The sequence below is a fragment of the Eleutherodactylus coqui genome, chromosome 9, assembly GCF_035609145.1.
Source record: "Eleutherodactylus coqui strain aEleCoq1 chromosome 9, aEleCoq1.hap1, whole genome shotgun sequence".
In the NCBI taxonomy this organism is placed as follows: domain Eukaryota; kingdom Metazoa; phylum Chordata; class Amphibia; order Anura; family Eleutherodactylidae; genus Eleutherodactylus; species Eleutherodactylus coqui.
This window is the reverse complement of record NC_089845.1, coordinates 153,442,108-153,460,028: the sequence shown is the minus strand read 5'-3', so window position 1 is coordinate 153,460,028 and position 17,921 is coordinate 153,442,108. Positions and strand designations below refer to the sequence as shown.

At 47.5% G+C, this 17,921-nt stretch overlaps 1 protein-coding gene across 1 annotated transcript in view; it reads right to left on the bottom strand.

Annotated features, from left to right (window-relative positions):
• Positions 1-17,921, bottom strand: part of LOC136578560 (zinc finger protein 271-like) — a 50,600-nt gene that overhangs the window by 18,090 nt on the left and 14,589 nt on the right. The window lies entirely within an intron of this gene.

Here is a 17,921-nt window from a genome sequence, read left to right as displayed (position 1 = left end):
TGTGAAAAAGACTTGGGTATGCTAATAGATCATAGACTGAACATGAGTCAACAATGTGATGCAGCAGCCAAAAAGGCAAACACAATTCTGGGATGTATTAAGAGAAGCATAGAGTCTACACCACGTGAGGTCATTATCCCCCTCTAATCTTCCTTGGTCAGACCTCATCTGGAATACTGTGTCCAGTTCTGGGCACGCCAGTTTAAAAAAAAGACATTGACAAACTAGAGCAAGTTCAGACAAGGGCTACCAAGATGGTGAGCGGTCTGCAAATCATGTCCTATGAAGAACGGTTAAAGGATCTGGGAATGTTTAGCTTGCAAAAGAGAAGGCTGAGAGGAGACTTAATAGCTGTCTACAAATATCTGCAGGGCTGTCACAGTGCAGAGGGATCAGCCCTATTCTCATCTGCACAAGGAAAGACTAGAAGCAATGGGATGAAGCTGAAAGGGAGGAGACACAGATTAGATATTAGACAGTGAGAGGGATCAATGAGTGGAACAGGTTACCACAGGATGTGGGGAATTCTCCTTCACTGGAAGTGTTCAAACAAAGGCTGGACAATATCTGTCTGGGATAATTTAGTGATCCTGCACTGAGCAGGGGGTTGGACCCGATAACTCTGGAGGTCCCTTCTAACTCTATCATTAACTCTATGACTCTAAATGACATCACATGTAAAAAAAAAAGTTTTAAGCAAAGGTGGTGCCGCTGTTTTTAAACACACCATTTGCTACTAGATGTAGGCTGCGGGGATAGTCTTTATCTCTACTGGCCTTGTAAACTAAGTTTAATTGCACAAAATCTACGAGAAAATTGTCAATTTTGTTTGTTTTTTCTAGAAAAAAATACAAGCTGCGCTGGAAGTTTACTAAAAAAATGCACAAAAATTACTCTGAACGGAGCCGATTCGCCATGCGAATGCACAAAACTCATAAAAACAATCACCAAAGCCCATAGCAGAACAATACTCACACAAATCCTCCTCCGGCACGGTGGAGGCGACTGCCGCTGGCCTTGGTACATTTGGGATGCCGGGTCATCCCTGGCGCGGTCCTGGTACTCTGGAGGGTTGGTGTTCCAGATTGCAGGACGGTTCTGCATCGAGGCAATGTTTCCCATCTGGTGTCTGCCATCTTCCTTGCCACCTCCTGCTTGCTGTGCTCCTGTTCTCTTTTTATCTTTTACGTACATTTGCACGTTTCCCGGCAACATGTGTGAAAAAATGCCACTGCAACACTTGTAATTGCGTTGACTTTGCGAATCACACTCGCCCATAGAAAACAATAGGGCTCTTACTTGTGTAATAAGCGTGAAAATGCTGCAAATTTTCTTGCCTACGTGAAATATGGAATGGCTATACGCAAATGTGAGCGGAACAGCGACAATCCATAAACCTCTATTGCTGCCATGTACAGCAGATTACGCGGGCGTTCAACGAATGTGGAATACACAGTGAAATCCCGGTTGTGTGAATGAGCCCCGAGGCGCTACAAACTAAGGTGGTCCAGGAAATGGGGCAGGTTTGGGACGTTTTTGCCAAGCGGCTAGATCATGTATGGAAATTAGTTTTGTAGCTGTACGCAGCGCGTTTTAGGTAGGGGTATAGGTGTGTGTGTGTGGCTGAGCTGAACTTTTGCACCCGGGCCCCTGAGCCTTTACCTACGCTCCCGTTTAGCACATTTATAACAGAACATGAGATTTACGCCATTTTCAGATTTTTAACATAAATTTGAGCTTTATCTCCTCCCTTCTCGTCTGATACCTTCGTGTACGTTTGTCATCCATCGCAGCTTTATTTTGGCCGCTACGGTGTAGACTTTTTCAAATGAAGTATCATCTCTCGCCCCCTTCAGGTATTATCATTGGCGCTCCCCCAGATCTCCTTGAAGGCCCGGCTCACACGGACGTAAGCGCTTTCTGCTGCGCAGATACATCTCATGTTTGGGCAGTGAAGTGCGCTTATGCCGGCGCCGGAGTGTATATATGTGCGGAAGTACAGGGCGTGTTTACACACAGAAACCACATGAAGTCACAGTGATCCGCACGGATGCGCTGCGAGTACGCAGGTCTCCGCATTCCTGCAAGCCCATTGATTTCAGTAGATACAAGATACAACATGGCGCTTCTGTTCATGCGATCGCACATCGTGGGAGAAATAAGCGCTCGTGAAAACGAGTTCATTGACATCAGTGGCTCCATTCACTGCGGATTACGTGCGCTAATCTTGCACACGGAGCCAATACAGACGTGACAACAGGATGTCCCCCCTCTACACCTACCTGCCAGCAGCTCCTCCCTCACAGCTCTTGGGGGTGTTATGTGGGGGCAGCAGCCGCATGTTACACGTATGACCCCAGCAGACGGTATCACAGCGTCACTACAAGCACAGGAACACGTGATGGAAGCTTACCTTACAGCTGGGAGAATGGCTGATAACAGAGAGAACACCAGGGACTACCAGCAGGACCTGACCTGCAGCTGGAAGGACCTGTGTGATGTCATCATCATCATGTGATCAGTCATGTTAGGGGGCGGAGCCCAGCAGTTGTGAGAATAGTTGTGGCTGAAGGACCTGTGATGATGTCATTAGACACGTGAGTGGGCGGAGCTCAGCAGTGGTGATGGCTGTCATTGGTCGGCTCAGATAGATGGATCAGATAGAGCCGAGTGTCATGGCGTCCTCCAGTACAGTCAGTCAGGGCCCTTTTACACGGACCGACCCATCGAGTGCAGCGGCCCTACAGCTCGTCCAGCGATAATCCTTCCTGTGCTTTTCAGCTCGCCGCCTCCACTCACAGTAAGCAGGTGGTTGTAAGTAAGTGAACAACCGCCTGTTTACACGGCCGATCCGTCGATCGCTCTTATGTGTGCAGAAGCCGGGCAAGGACAAGTGAACAGATCCTCGTTGGTCGGCAGTCAGGCGGCATTTACACCGCTGGCTGGAGGAATCCGAATGATTTCTGGGTCGGTGTGAGCCAGCGCTTCGTCTCCCTCCGCCCTTACAATCTACAAATGTTACGCTGGGCAAAAATATGACAAATAACTGAAAAAATGTGCTCTAAATAGCGATCCGGTTTTATTTCCCGTCCTTTCGGCCGGCTTCACGCGGCGTCATCGTATTTACGCAGCATCTGTGCATTGGGCGCTGCGTTTTTCGTGTGCAAAGAAACACACAAGTACGCTCCATAGATCCCAATGGCAATTAAGTTTAATTCATTTAATATGTGCTATTTTTGGGTGCAATACGCACAAATACAACATGGGCGAACAAAACGCGCAGATGTGACCGAACGCATTGAAATCAATGAGTTCTAACCAGAGAAGCCCCGGCCAATGATTTTGACTCGTTAATTGCGCAGATACAGCAAACTCCTTCTTTGTCCGACATACAAAAAGCAATTAGACAGAAATTCAATAAAAAAGGTAAAAATAAGCTTTTTTCACAATGGAAAGGGATTACCAACGACACGGATCTAGAAAGCAAAATACTGAAGGGTTGGAACACGATCCGTAAACATGTTCAAAGTGAGGGGTGGAGGGAAACTTATCAAGGTGATGCACTACGCCATACATGGCTTCAACATACCTGCAGTACTGCATAGACCTAATCAATTGGTAGAATGCCCAAAGTGTGGCGCACACTACCTACTTTGAACATGGTACACAACAAGGAGAAAGGGGCAAAACACCATTTTAAAAAATGGAAACATTTTCTGATATTACATTTCTCAGATTCTGAGATTTCGGCTATAGTTGCTCCTTTCAAATACACCAAATGGTATCTAATAGAGGAACTGAAAGGAACATTAGGGAGACTAGCGGGACGAGAGAGAAGCTAATCTTCCCAAAGAGAACTGACAGATCTGCAAGAAAATCGCAAGGATCTGACAAACCACGACACGACGGAGGCAAATTGATATGATAGATCATCAGCATTATTTCCCCCCCCCCCCCCCAGCCCATATTTTCCCCAATCAACTATGTTCCCCCACAATAGTTTCAGGGAAAGAAAAACTTTAATCTTTTTTTTTTTTTTTTTATTTTATTTGGAAATTATTAGCTATATGAATATATACAACATGAGTATGCTCCATCTATGTTTTTTGTTGTGTTTTAATTAGAGATGAGCGAGTGCACTCGTCCGAGCTTGATGCTCGTTCGAGTATTAGGGTGTTTGAGACGTTCGTTACTCGAGACGAGCACCACGCGGTACTCGACTCAATTACATTTCCTTCCCTGAGAAATTTGCACCCTTATCTGACCAATAGAAACACAGGGAAGGCATTACAACTTCCTCCTGTGACGTTCCAGCCCTATCCCACCCCCCTGCAGTGAGTGGCTGGCGAGATCAAGTGACCCCCTAGTATTTAAATCTGCCCCGCCCGCGGCTCGCCACAGTTGCACGCTGAGAGAGATCAGGGAAAGTGCTGCTGCTGCTATAGGGACAGTTTAGCGTCTTCAAGAACCACAACAGTCCTTCTTAGGGCCACAGCTCATCTAGTGCATTACTGTTGTGGCTGCTGTGAGCAGTTTTGCACTTTTTTTTAATGTATATTGGGCGTGCAGGCTGTAGCGTTCTCAGGCTGCAGTCTGTACTTCAGTATAGGGGCAGTATTGGTCAGGCAGGGACAGTGGTAGTGTAGAATCCTGTCTACAAGAACCCCAACAGTTCTTCTTAGGGCAACCTGTGACCGTGTGCATTTAACTCTGTGGTTGCTGGGAGTTGTAGTACCTCAGTATTGCACAGCAGAGCCTGCGTGCAGCCTTCATTTAAATATTTTTCTGTCCGCGCTTAGCGTTGCGTCAGCTCAGTCTGCCTCTAAGTGTACGCCAAGAAACCACAAATTTCTACATCGCTCTGTGTTATGCGCGTGCTGTCTGACAATTGCACGGTGTGTCAGACGCCCATAGATTGAAAGTGCAATACACACTGCATAACCTCAGCCTGCATTGCCTAGAAAAAAAAGGAGATTTAAAAAAGAAATCCTTTTTACGGCTACCGGTGACCCAGTGCATTTGCCTGCGTGGCCTGTGGGACTTCACGTCTATCCAAACTGCATAGTGCACAGCAAGGCCTAAGTGCAGCCTTCATTTAAATATTTTTCTGTCCGCACTTTGCGTTGCGTCAGCTCAGTCTGCCTCTAAGTGTATGCCAAGAAACTACAAATTTTCTTAATTCACAAACATTTTCACACCGCTCTGTCTCTGCTCGATTCTTAATCCACCATGCTGAGGCAGGGGTAGAGGACGTGGACGCGGTCGAGGACGCGGAGTCCCAAGTGAGGGTGTGGGCATAGGACGAGTTCCTGGTCCAGGTGAATCGCACCTGGCTGCTGCGGGAGTAGGAGAGAGGACAGTTTCTGGGGTCCCCAGCTTTATATCACAATTTTTGGGTCCACGTCGTAGACCTTTATTAAAAAATGAGCAGTGTGAGCAGGTCCTGTCGTGGATGGCAGAAAGTGCATCCAGCAATCTATCAACCACCCCGTCTTCTACGCCGTCCACTGCTGCAACTCTGAATCCTCTGGCTGCTGCTCCTCCTTCCTCCCAGCCTCCTCACTCCATGAAAATGACACATTCTGAGGAGCAGGAAGACTCCCAAGAACTGTTCTCGGGCCCCTGCCCAGATTTGGCAGCAATGGTTCCTCTCCCACCGGAGGAGTTTGTCGTGACCGATGCCCAACCTTTGGAAAGTTCCCGGGGTCCGGGGGATGAGGCTGGGGACTTCCGGCAACTGTCTCAAGAGCTTTCAGTGGGTGAGGAGGACGATGACGATGAGACACAGTTGTCTATCAGTGAGGTAATAGTAAGGGCAGTAAGTCCGAGGGAGGAGCGCACAGAGGATTCGGAGGAAGGGCCGCTGGACGATGAGGTGACTGACCCCACCTGGTGTGATAAGCCAACGGAGGACAGGTCTTCAGAGGGGGAGGCAAGTGCAGCAGCAGGGCAGGTTGGAAGAGGCAGTGCGGTGGCCAGGGGTAGAAGCAGGGTGGGACGAAGGCCGTTCACCGCCTCCAGCTTGCGCCACTACCTCTCCCCCTGGGCCCCAACCTGCCACTGAGATCCAACCCACCTCTCACGACACAGGCACGACCGTCTCCTGGCCTGGACCCACACCCTCACCTCCGCTCTCCTTGGCCCCATCCAGCAATGTCTCTCAGCGCAGCGTCCAGCTGTCGCTAAGAGAATCGTTGGAGCGAAAGCGCAAATACACCGCCACGTACCCGCACGCTCAAGCTTTAAATGTCCACATAGCCAAATTGATCAGCCTGGAGATGCTCCCCTACAGGCTGGTGGAAACTGAGGCGTTCAAAAACATGATGGTAGTGGCAGCCCCGCGCTACTCTGTCCCCAGTCGCCACTATTTTTCACGGTGTGCCATCCCAGCCCTGCACGACCACGTCTCACGCAACATTGTACGCGCCCTCACCAACTCGGTTACTGGCAAGGTCCACTTAACAACAGACACGTGGACAAGCACAGGCGGGCAGGGCCACTATATCTCCCTGACGGCACATTGGGTGAATTTAGTGGAGGCTGGGACCGAGTCAGAGCCTGGGACCGCTCATGTACTACCCACCCCCAGAATTGTAGGCCCCAGATCGGTGCTGGTATCTGCGGCGGTGTATGCCACCTCCACTAAACCTTCCTCCTCCTCCTCCTCCTCCAACGCAACCTGTACCTCGCAGTCAAGACTTGTCAGCAGCAGCACGTCGCCAGCAGTCGGTGTCACGCGGCGCGGCAGCACAGCGGTGGGCAAGCGTCAGCAGGCCATGCTGAAACTACTCAGCTTAGGAGAGAAGAGGTACACGGCCCACGAACTGTTGCACGGTCTGACAGAGCAGACCGGCCGCTGGCTTTCGCCACTGAGCCTCCAACCGGGCATGGTCGTGTGTGACAACGGCCGTAACCTGGTGGCGTCTCTGCAGCTCGGCAGCCTCACGCACGTGCCATGCCTGGCCCACGTCTTTAATTTGGTGGTTCAGCGGTTTCTGAAAGGCTACCCACACTTGTCAGACCTCCTCGGCAAGGTGCGCCGGGTCAGCGCACATTTACGCAAGTCCAACACGGATGCTGCCACCCTGCGCACCCTGCAACATCGGTTTAATCTGCCAGTGCACCGACTGCTTTGCGACGTGCCCACATGGCGGAACTCTACGCTTCACATGTTGTCCCGGCTGTATGAGCAGCGTAGAGCTATAGTGGAATACCAACTCCAACATGGGCGGCGAAGTGGGAGTCAGCCTCCTCAGTTCTTTACAGAGGAGTAGGCCTGGATGGCAGATATCTGCCAGGTCCTTGGAAACTTTGAGGAGTCCACCCTGATGGTGAGCGGCGATGCTGCAATCATTAACGTCACCATTCCCCTGCTATGCCTGTTGAGAAGTTCCCTGCAAAGCATTAAGGCTGATGCTTTGCGGGCGGAAACGGAGGCGGGGGAAGACAGTATGTCGCTGGATAGTCAGAGCACCCTTATGTCTATATCTCAGCGCGTGGAGGGGGAGGAGCCTGAGGAGGAAGAGACAGCTGGGCCGACTGCAGAGGGTACCCATGCTGCTTGCCTCTCATCCATTCAGTGTGTATGGCCTGAGGGGGAAGAAGAGAAGGAAGATACTCAAAGTGATCCTCCTAGTGAGGACAGCAATATGTTGCATACAGGTACCCTGGCACACATGGCTGACTTTATGTTGCATGCCTTTCTCGTGACCCTCGCGTTAGACGCATTCTGGCCACTACGGATTACTGGGTGTACACACTGCTTTACCCACGGTATAAGGAGAACCTTTCCACTCTCATTCCCGAAGAGGAAAGGGGTTTGAGAGTGATGCAATACCACAGGGCCCTGGTGGACAAACTGATGGTAAACTTCCCATCTGACAGCGCTAGTGGCAGAAGGCGCAGTTCCGAGGGCCAAGTAGAAGGGGAGGCGCGGAGATCAGGCAGCATGTTCAGCGCAGGCAGGGGAACACTCTCCAAGGCCTTTGCCAGCTTTATGGCTCCCCAGCAAGACTGTGTCACACCTCCCCAGTCCAGGCTGAGTCAGAGGGAGCACTGTAAGAAGATGGTGAGGGAGTACGTAGCCGATCGTACCACCGTCCTCCGTGACGCCTCTGCTCCATACAACTACTGGGTGTCGAAGCTGGACACGTGGCCCGAACTCGCGCTGTATGCCCTGGAGGTGTTGGCTTGCCCTGCGGCTAGCGTCTTGCCAGAGAGGGTGTTTAGTGCAGCTGGGGGAATCATCACGGACAAGCGTACCCGCCTGTCAACTGACAGTGCCGACAGGCTTACACTCATAAAGATGAACAAAGCATGGATTTCCCCAGACTTCTCCACCAGCGGACAGCAGCGCTACCTAAAGACCTTTGTCAATCTGTGTATGATATTCGTCCTCCTCCTCCTGAAACCTCACGTATTCACCGCGAACGGGCAATTTTTCTGTGGGCCAAAAGGCTCATATAACTTTTCTAAATAATATTTATCTGTTTCAATTCTCATTAAAGCATTGAAACTTCCACCTGAACCAATTTTTATTTTGACTGGGCTGCCTCCAGGCCTAGTTAAAAATTAAGCCACAGTACGCTAAGCGATTAATGGGTTTCACCTGCCCTCTGGGTTGGGCATGGGCAATTTTTCGGGGGTACATTTGTACTGTCGGTACACTAATTTTTCAGGCCCTCTCCTACCATGTGATCCAAGTAATTTTTATGGGCTTCGCCTGCACTCATGGTACACCACTGTGTCTGGGGTTGGCCTACACTTTTGCTACAGAAATGTAACTCTGTTCTGCCTACCTATACTTCTGCCACAGTAATGCTACAGGGGTCTGACTATACTTCAGCAACAGAAATGTTACTTTGGTCTGGCGATACGTCTGCTCCTGAAATGTTACCTTGGATGGTGTATACTGTAACTACTGTAATTTTACTAATACTGGGCTCTGCCCATAATGCTTCAACGGAAATGTTACTGGGGCATGTCTGTACTGCTATAACAGAAATGTAACTAATAGTGGGCTCTGCCCATACTGCTTCTACGTAAATGTTACTGGGGCCTGTCTATACTGCTACTACTGAAATCTTACCAATACTATGCTCTCCCTACACTGCTGCCAGGGAAATGTGAATCTGCTGCTTTGCCCATACTGCTTCTACGTAACTGTTACTGGGGTCTGACTATACTGCTACTACTGAAATGTTACAAATGCTGTGCTCTTCCTACACTGCTGGCAGGGAAATGTGAATCTGCTGCTTTGCCCATACTGCTTCTACGTTAATGTTACTGGGGTCTGTCTGCACTGCTGGAACTGAAATGTGACTGGGGCATGTCGCAACTGATACTACTGAAATGTTAGTGGGGTCTGTCCTCACTGCTGCCAATGAAATGTTACAGGGGTCTGTCCATACTCTTACCACTGAAATTTTACTAATTCTCGGCTCTGCCTATACTGCTGCTACTGCTATGTTACAGAGTTGTGGAAACGGAGGCTTCCCAAAAAGACATGATGGTGGCGAGGCTGCGCTACTAGGTCCCCAGGCACGACAATTTTTCAGCGACGCTGTCACTGGGAAGGTGCATATAACCACGGACACGGGGACAGGACACGTACTGCCTCAAAAACATCCCCGTCCTCCTCCTCCAACAATGAAAACATTCTTGGCATATGCTTTCGCAGTGGTCCATCTGGCGGCAGTCCAAGACGTTCACCATAAACGACACAATAAGAAACCCCCCACCACGGCCCACTTAATCCTGGCCACATTCCGAAAACCAACAAAATAAAACCACGCTAATAGGTCCACAGTCGCGACCACTATCCCACCAACGCGGTTACTGGTAAGGTGCATATAACCACGGACACGGGGACACGACACGTACTGCCTCAAAAATATCCCCCTCCTCCTCCAACAATGAAAACATTCTTGGCCGAAGCCCACCTGTATTTAATCTGACGTTAGCTCTGCTGTCCAGGGCACTGCAATGGGATTTATTTATGTACAGCCGGTGGGTTCCAGGGAGCCACCCATGCTGTCGGTCCACACATTAGAGAGCTGTACCTGCCTGTGTATACTTATAAAGAACCCCAGTCTGAGTGGGGCATGCAGTGTGGGCCGAAGCCCACCTGCATTTCATCTGACGTTAGCTCTACTATCCGGGGCACTGCATTGGGACAAACTACAGGAGCAATACAGCGCTAATGAGACGTGCACAGCTACGCTAGCATTGGGGTCCGCTGTAGGCCCACGATTGTTGACGGTTTGTGCAGAGGCCTATGTCCTGGGTGCAGTGAAAGTCCGCTTCCTGCCTAGGATTGCTGAAGCTGTGGGCCGAGGCCTATGTCGTGGGCGTGGTGCAAGTCTGCCATGTTTGGCCGCTCAGAACAATTTTTGGTTCATGTCTTGGGTTTCCTAGGACCCACCTATGCTGTTGGTGCAAACTTAGCTCCCATCGCGGTGTTTGACCTGTCTGGCACAAAGACACTGACTGACTTGGGTAGGGGGCAGAGCACAGACGGCTTTCCCCTTGCAGTGTCAATTGAGCTATGCGACACCTTGACAGAATGAATACTGTGTGGCACATGGATTCCCCATTGCTATGCCCACGTTTGCAGCTCCTGATGGAGGTGGCACAGGATTGGATTTCTCATTGCTTCTGTACAGCATTGTGGGCTATCGCCCCGCCCCTTTTAAAGAGGGTCGCTGCCTAGCCGTGCCAACCCTCTGCAGTGTGTGCCTGCGGTTCCTCCTCATGGCAGACGCACTTATAAATAGACATGAGGGTGGTGTGGCATGAGGGCAGCTGAAGGCTGCGCAGGGACACTTTGGTGTGCACTGCGGACGCTGGGTCATGCGGGGGGGGGGGGGGGGGGTCCGGGCAGCATGTAACCCAGGAGAAGTGGCAGCGGTGTGACCCGCAGGCAGTGATTGTGCTTAGTTGGAGGTAGTGTGGTGCTTAGCTAAGGTGTGCCTTGCTAATGAGGGTTTGTCCGAAGTAAAAATTGTTAGGAGGGGGGCACTCTTGCCGCTATTGTGGCTTAATAGTGGGACCTGGGAGCCTGAGATGCAGCCCAGCATGTTGCCCCTCGCCTGCCCTATCCGTTTCTGTGTCGTTTCCATCACTTTCTTGGGTTTTCCAGATTTTCACCAATGAAAACCTTAGCGGAGCATGGGTGATATACAAAAAATGCTCGAGTCGCCCATTGACTTCAATGGGGTTCGTTACTCGAAACGAACCCTCGAGCATCGCGGAAAGTTCGACTCGAGCAACGAGCACCCGAGCATTTTGGTGCTCGCTCATCTCTAGTTTTAATACAAACAGCTGATTTAGTATCCATATGTTACACATGGTATATACCATGTAAAACAACAAGCATGATGTCAACGTCTTTCTACTATTTTTATTGAAAAATATGCAAAATCAACAAATAAAGAGAAGTTTGGGGAAAAAAATCAATTAGTTCTATTCACTGTGTATTGCGCCCTTAATACGCAGCACAAGTGAGTTTGTGTGAAGAAGCCCATTGGTTTCATTTGTAATTAGCTACAGTGATAGAGCAGCTGGAGATTAATACTTCTTCTATCGCGGAATCCCCGTGGGGAGGAACTAAAATGAAGTAAGAGTTAAATTTAATGAAATGTAATCCCTTAACGCTCCACAATGTAGTTATGTCATGGAGGCTTGGTTTTGTATTGAGAAGGCTCAGGAGTCAATCCCGCTCTGTAACGGAAAATATTTGATTATGGACAATATATATATACACACTATGAATTTAAACTACGCAGTAGCAGAGACCGTCAAATATACCAAAAAAAAACTTGTCTAATTTCTGTATGTACCGAGAGACATATGTCAAGATATAACTAATAGGCAGCGTCAATGTCTTTATTAACCAATAGAATAATGTGATAATGTGTGTGTGTATGTATGTATGTATGTATGTATGTATGTGTGTGTGTGTGTGTATATACAAGTGATGTTTGAATTATTACCTATGCCACAGAATAATCATGGAATGTATTAGATAAACCATCTGACCATGTTCTTAGCTATGTACAGGGACACATATGCTGAGATGAGAGAACTTTCTACTGCGCTACTTGGAGAGGTTATTCACTGCGACTTAAAAGTTTCTTGAAGGTATACAAATGAAGGATAAGAATATGTCCAATGAGTGCAATTTTATTTGACCAATGAGATGTCGGGTTCAGAACTGTCCAATGAACTATGATATTTCTTGGAATCTAGAAACTATACTAAGAATAATGAAATGTAACCAATGGACACGAGAATGGCTTAAAGGGGTTCTGTCACTAAAAAAGAAAAATGCTCTACTTATCTATTCCTCCCCCATCAGTCTACTTACCAGATCTTCACCTCCCTTATCGTCTCCTGTCTCCTGCAGTCCAGGGGGTCTCTTCACCTCCCCTTGCCTGATTCTGCTCCTTCCTGTGAGGTTACGTACATTAGGTAGTCTGCCAATGTACATTACGTCATAGCTCACAGGCCAGCAGGAGGACTGCCTATCTTCTTCAGAGATTGCTCATAAGAGCTGTCTCTGAAATAGATTACAATTCCTTCTTAGGCAGTGAAGCTACAGCACAGGGACCTGACCTTCACTGACCCAGCAGGAAGGAGTTTGTGATAAAGCAGCCTTCATAACAAGCTGGGCCCAGCCTGCAGTGAGCTGACCTGGGGCACTGGAGAAGCTTAACCAGGAAAAGATGTGATAAGGAGACAGACAGGGAAGGAATAGGTAAGTTTAGATAATTTTTCTTTTAATGACAAAACCCCTTTAAATTAACCTATAAAATGTTGGATTGAAAACTAACCAATAAACTTGCATAGTTAATTGTCCAATGATGTTGTGACACCCCAATGTAAGGGCGCTATAAATAAAGATGCCTGATAGCCATCAGGTGGGAATTCTTTGCTGAATCCATAACTGTGTGGGCTCTGTCATTTAATTCCTCCGTCATATGACGTCATGGGTCATATGACGTCATTCACAAGGTACACTCAGCGGTCCTTAAACGACCATACATTTTTGCCATAACACGCTCCACACAATGTAAGTGCCGACTGTTTCTTACCCTTTAACCCTTTGCAATCCAATTTTGGATTCAGGGTTTCCTAGGGGGCTTTCTCTTTTTGACATTTTACATTGGTGCCAATGGTACAATGGTACTGGCTAGAGCCAGAACTGCAGTATGTGACATGCTAGAGCGGTCAGTAATATACAGTAAGAATACCCTGCCGGACAACCTCTATCGTCGGAGCTGTAGAGGCTACAGTCAGAATATAGGAAGACATCGGACAGTGGATTGGAAAAGGTTAAATATCTCCACCAATTCTGACAGTGGCATTCAAATGCCCCATTGGAGTTCGGGGCTGCCGTTCAGTTGCCATGGCAGCCTTCTGAAATGCCGTTGCAGATCACCTGTGTCGTGGCTTGATTGCCTGTCAGATCGCTGAATGATGTAATACTATGATGTTGCATCATACTCCGATCAAACCATCACAACTTCATGTCCCCTATGGGAATTTAAGGGGAAAAAAATGGAAAAATCGGTTTTAACAAGTTTTATTAATAATTAAAAATAAGAGGCAATGTCTCATCTTGGGTTTGGGATAATTTTTATTAAATGGGTACAAGCATTACATTATTTCCCGGTAGCACGGATACGGACGAACACCCATATATCCGAGCAGTTTTTCCTTGTCAGGGCTGCCCTCTACCCCCAGTACTTTTTGTTATTGGAATTGAGCCATTTGAAATCCAAATCCGCGTGTCAATGGAGGTTATAGGATTCCGGTTGAGAACCTATGAAGAGCGTGTGGCTATACGCGGATGATACCCTGCTGTTCTTACAAGACCCACAGTCAGCCCTGACCTCAGTCCTTTCTATTTTCGACGCCTTTGGAAAACACTCCGGAGTGAAGGTTAATTGGGCTAAGACTAGAGATGAGCGAGTATACTCGCTAAGGCACATTACTTGAGCGAGTAGTGCCTTAGCCGAGTACCTCCCCGCTCGTCTCTAAAGATTCGGGGCCGGCGCCAGGTGAGTTGCGGCAAGGAGCAGGGGGGAGGGGGAGTGGGGGGGGGGGGGGGAGAGAGAGATGTCCCCTCTGTTCCTCCCCGCTCTCCCCCGCCGCTCCCGAATCTTTAGAGACGAGCGGGGAGATACTCGGCTAAGGCACTACTCGCTCGAGTAATGTGCCTTAGCGAGTATACTCGCTCATCTCTAGCTAAGACTGGACAGATGGCAGTTGACAGCCCTGTGGCTTCTCTAACCCTCCCTGCCCCCCTAAGATGGACAGACAGTGTCACCTATTTAGGCATAGTATGCCCAAATCACCGAAAAGAAGAATTAAATATAAAAACTAACCTTTATTTATTCTTTTAACAAGAATTTAATAGACAGACTTAAACCTGTATATGTAAGGTGAGACCCTGGTGATGGACAGCCCCCTGAGGGTTATACACCTCGTAACCTATTCACTGTTGGCTGGATAGTGCCGGAGAACCCACAAATGAGTACTGGTCTAGTTTCTTGGGTCCACGGCACTGTACCCTATAAAGCCGCGGAACAGGAGGGCACTTCCTTTTTTAAATCTGAGAGCCTATAGTTTGTTGGCTCTCAACATACAGACTCAAACGGGATTGTCCGTATAATCTGCCAAGATTACTCTCAGACAGCACACCCGCTGTCTTGGGGGTCACACTGGATTGTGAGCTCTCCTATACCCCACACATCCAATCTCTGGCTTGAACATGCCACCTGCACCTCAGGAACATTACAAAAATTCAGCTGTTTGTCACCTTGGACACGCTAAAGACACGCGCTCATATTAAATGCTGCAGCTAGACGCTTCTCAGACGCCACTTCTCTCTGCCAGTCACTGCACTAGCTGCCCATCCATTATAGAACTCAATTCAAACTCCTCACCCTCACCCACAAAGCCCTCCATGGCACTGCACCACTGTACATCGCTTCCCTCCTGTCCATACATCACCCAGCCCGTGCACTCTATTCCACTAACACACTCAAACTGAACACCCCCCTGGTCTGAACCTCATGTCAATACTTCCATGCGCCATCAAGACCAGTAAGAGAGACATCCTTCGATTCTTTTTCCTGGCCATGAGGACGGTGATTCCATAGCTTTGAAAGTTGCGGGCCTCTCCGACGCGGATGGGTTGGGCGACAGCCCTGGACAAAATCGGCCATATGGAGGGACTCGGTGCTAAAGACTACACTAAATGGATCGCATTTTTTATACAACATAGAAAGTCTGGATGATGTTTCGCACGTCTACCGGTCACAACCAGTGGCAACTTCTCAATCTCTCTTGCTCTTCCTTCTTTCTCCCCCTCTCTTTCTTTCTCTTATCCCTATGTATGTCCCCCTCATCCCTTTCTTCCCCAGGGTACCTGGAGGCTCGAGTACTCCCCCAATACCACTTCCACCTGCTCCCTTGTTCCTGCACCTATGCAGAGATCTCCAGCCCACAGGGATTGAAACTTGTTCACATATCTCCCATACGGGTTATTAATGTTTAGTAATAATTTCTCTGCTCTTTCACCAGCTGCTGACCTGGCGTTAACAGTCAGTTAGGTGTTAGTTACATAAAACAGAGATCACAGTAAAATGTTTACTTAGAGTGTAGCCTACCTCCGGAAATGTTCTTTTTGTATTAATGTTGCACAATTTCCAGGCTGTGTCAGCCTTGTTGTAAATTTTTAAATAGGCTATTCCCAGGTGCCCCTCAATCTGCACCCCTATTATTCTATCAGGTCTGTTGGTTAATATTAATTCCAAAATGGCCATCCCCCTAGTTGGGTCCTGTACAAGTTGGGTTAGGTAATTATCTTTAGTAATTGACAGGACGTTATTAGCTTTATGAGACCTGCAAGTTTCAGCTTCCCAGTTTATATTCGGATAGTTCTCTATCATTTTGGCAGTTCAAGGGCTCTACAAGTGTGCTATGGGGCCTGAAGAACCTTAAAGCAAAACTTTTGTTCTGAAAGCCATCGGCTTCTCCTTTAGGCCCCGTTCTGCATACAAACATAAGATTAGGGGCCACAATGGGTATGTTTCTGAACACAGGACAAACATAGGTATCTATTTTGGGGTGCAAATCCTCATTTTCACGTGCACTATAGAAAAAGAAAAACCTGCCCTTTAAAATGACATATTTGCAAGAATATGACATTTTATTTTTTCTCTGCTAAATTACATTAACTCTCCCCAAAAAAGTGATCATGTATTTTCAATAAAATTTATTTTATCAAAAAAAACAAAGAGAACCAGATCTCAGAATAATGGACAATAGAATCTGGCTTCTCTCCCTGGACCTGCTGTATCTTTCTGAATGGTTACTACCATGGAATCAAAGAAGCAGGAATGGAGTAACCAATTTCAGGGGAGGTAGAGAGCCTCATCCATTCATCTGTAAAAAGCAGCTCCCCAGACACCCCGTCTCCTCACCTTTGAGCCCCATAACGTAGTTTTGGGGGCTTAAAGGTGATGACAGATACCCTTGAATTTATTAACCCTTTCCAATCCAATTTCCCCTCCACCCGCATACTTATTTATTTTGCGTGAGAAAACACATTGTGGATTCCTTGGATTTGCTCAACAGAAACACATAAAAATGACCCGTCATAATGATTTTATGAGCACTTTTTAAAAAAATTAAATTGAGTTATGAGTGTTTCATATCGGGAAGATAATTTGTAATAATCCTGTAAATATATGTATATTGATAGAACATAAATTTATATCATAAGACTGTATCATTAGAGAAGTTAGAAATGAATAGATATATAGACATTAGAGAGAGAAAGATAGATATTAGAGAAATTAGAAATGAAGACAGTATGCAGGACAGCTCTCCGATGTCGTAGCATTGAAAGAAAAAGTAACCAATTTCTTTTTCACTGAAGGGAATGTAATGAGTAGGTTTACCCTCTTCTCTTGCCCTATGATGATCTCTGTAGCTGCAGTAAGGCCAGTATGCCAATGATGTAGCATTAATTTTGCTAGGGGAGCTTTGTGGCTAAAAACCTGGAAGGGGCGCTCAGACTCATAGATTATGTGCTATTCTGTGGTCTAAAAAATATTTCTTTGGTCCTTCATTGGAATATCCTCTAAAAAAGGCATCCAATAAAAAGAAAGGATATCCTTTTTAGCTAAAGTTTAGTAAACAATTTTGTACTTGGAGACGGAGCAAAAAGGAAAACTAGAAGGGCCCACACCCAAAGAGCTTCAGGTTTAACAAAAAAACAAAGTTTTGAATTTAATCCTCAACCCGACCCCAAAAACAAAGAATCTCAGCAATGACGCCAGGAGGGGGGGGGGGGGGGGGATTGTCTCTAGTCATCCAAGCCTTGAGATTTTAAAGGAGTTGTCTGTTTACAGAAAATCCTCATTTCAATAATGTCAGAAAATCAGGTGACCGCTGCAGAGTCATACTCTTGGTATCAAGGCACTCAGTTCCCGAGTCCCGATACCAGGAGAAAGAGCGGTGATGCTGCAGCCTCTGATTGGTTGCAGAAGTAACCTGATTTTCTGTGACAACCATCACAATTACTGAGACCTAATACAGAGAACCCTATTGAAGCGAGGTTGTCTAATAACTGGACAATTACTTTAAGCACAATAAGAACAGGACAAGTTGGAAGATGCGTTCTGTCATGTCTCTATTCATTCTTCACACCAGAAATACCTAAGAGTAGCGGTTTCTCAGAACTCCCGGGTGCATCTTCAATACACATCTCTCCTGTTCAGGACCTTTCAAACTTAAAGACTCTGACCAAGACTGTGGGAGAGATGTCAGCATAACAGGACCAAAGACATCCTGCTAGTGCTAGATCTGTTCATCTCATTTCCCACATTCCAAATTGGAATTTGGGT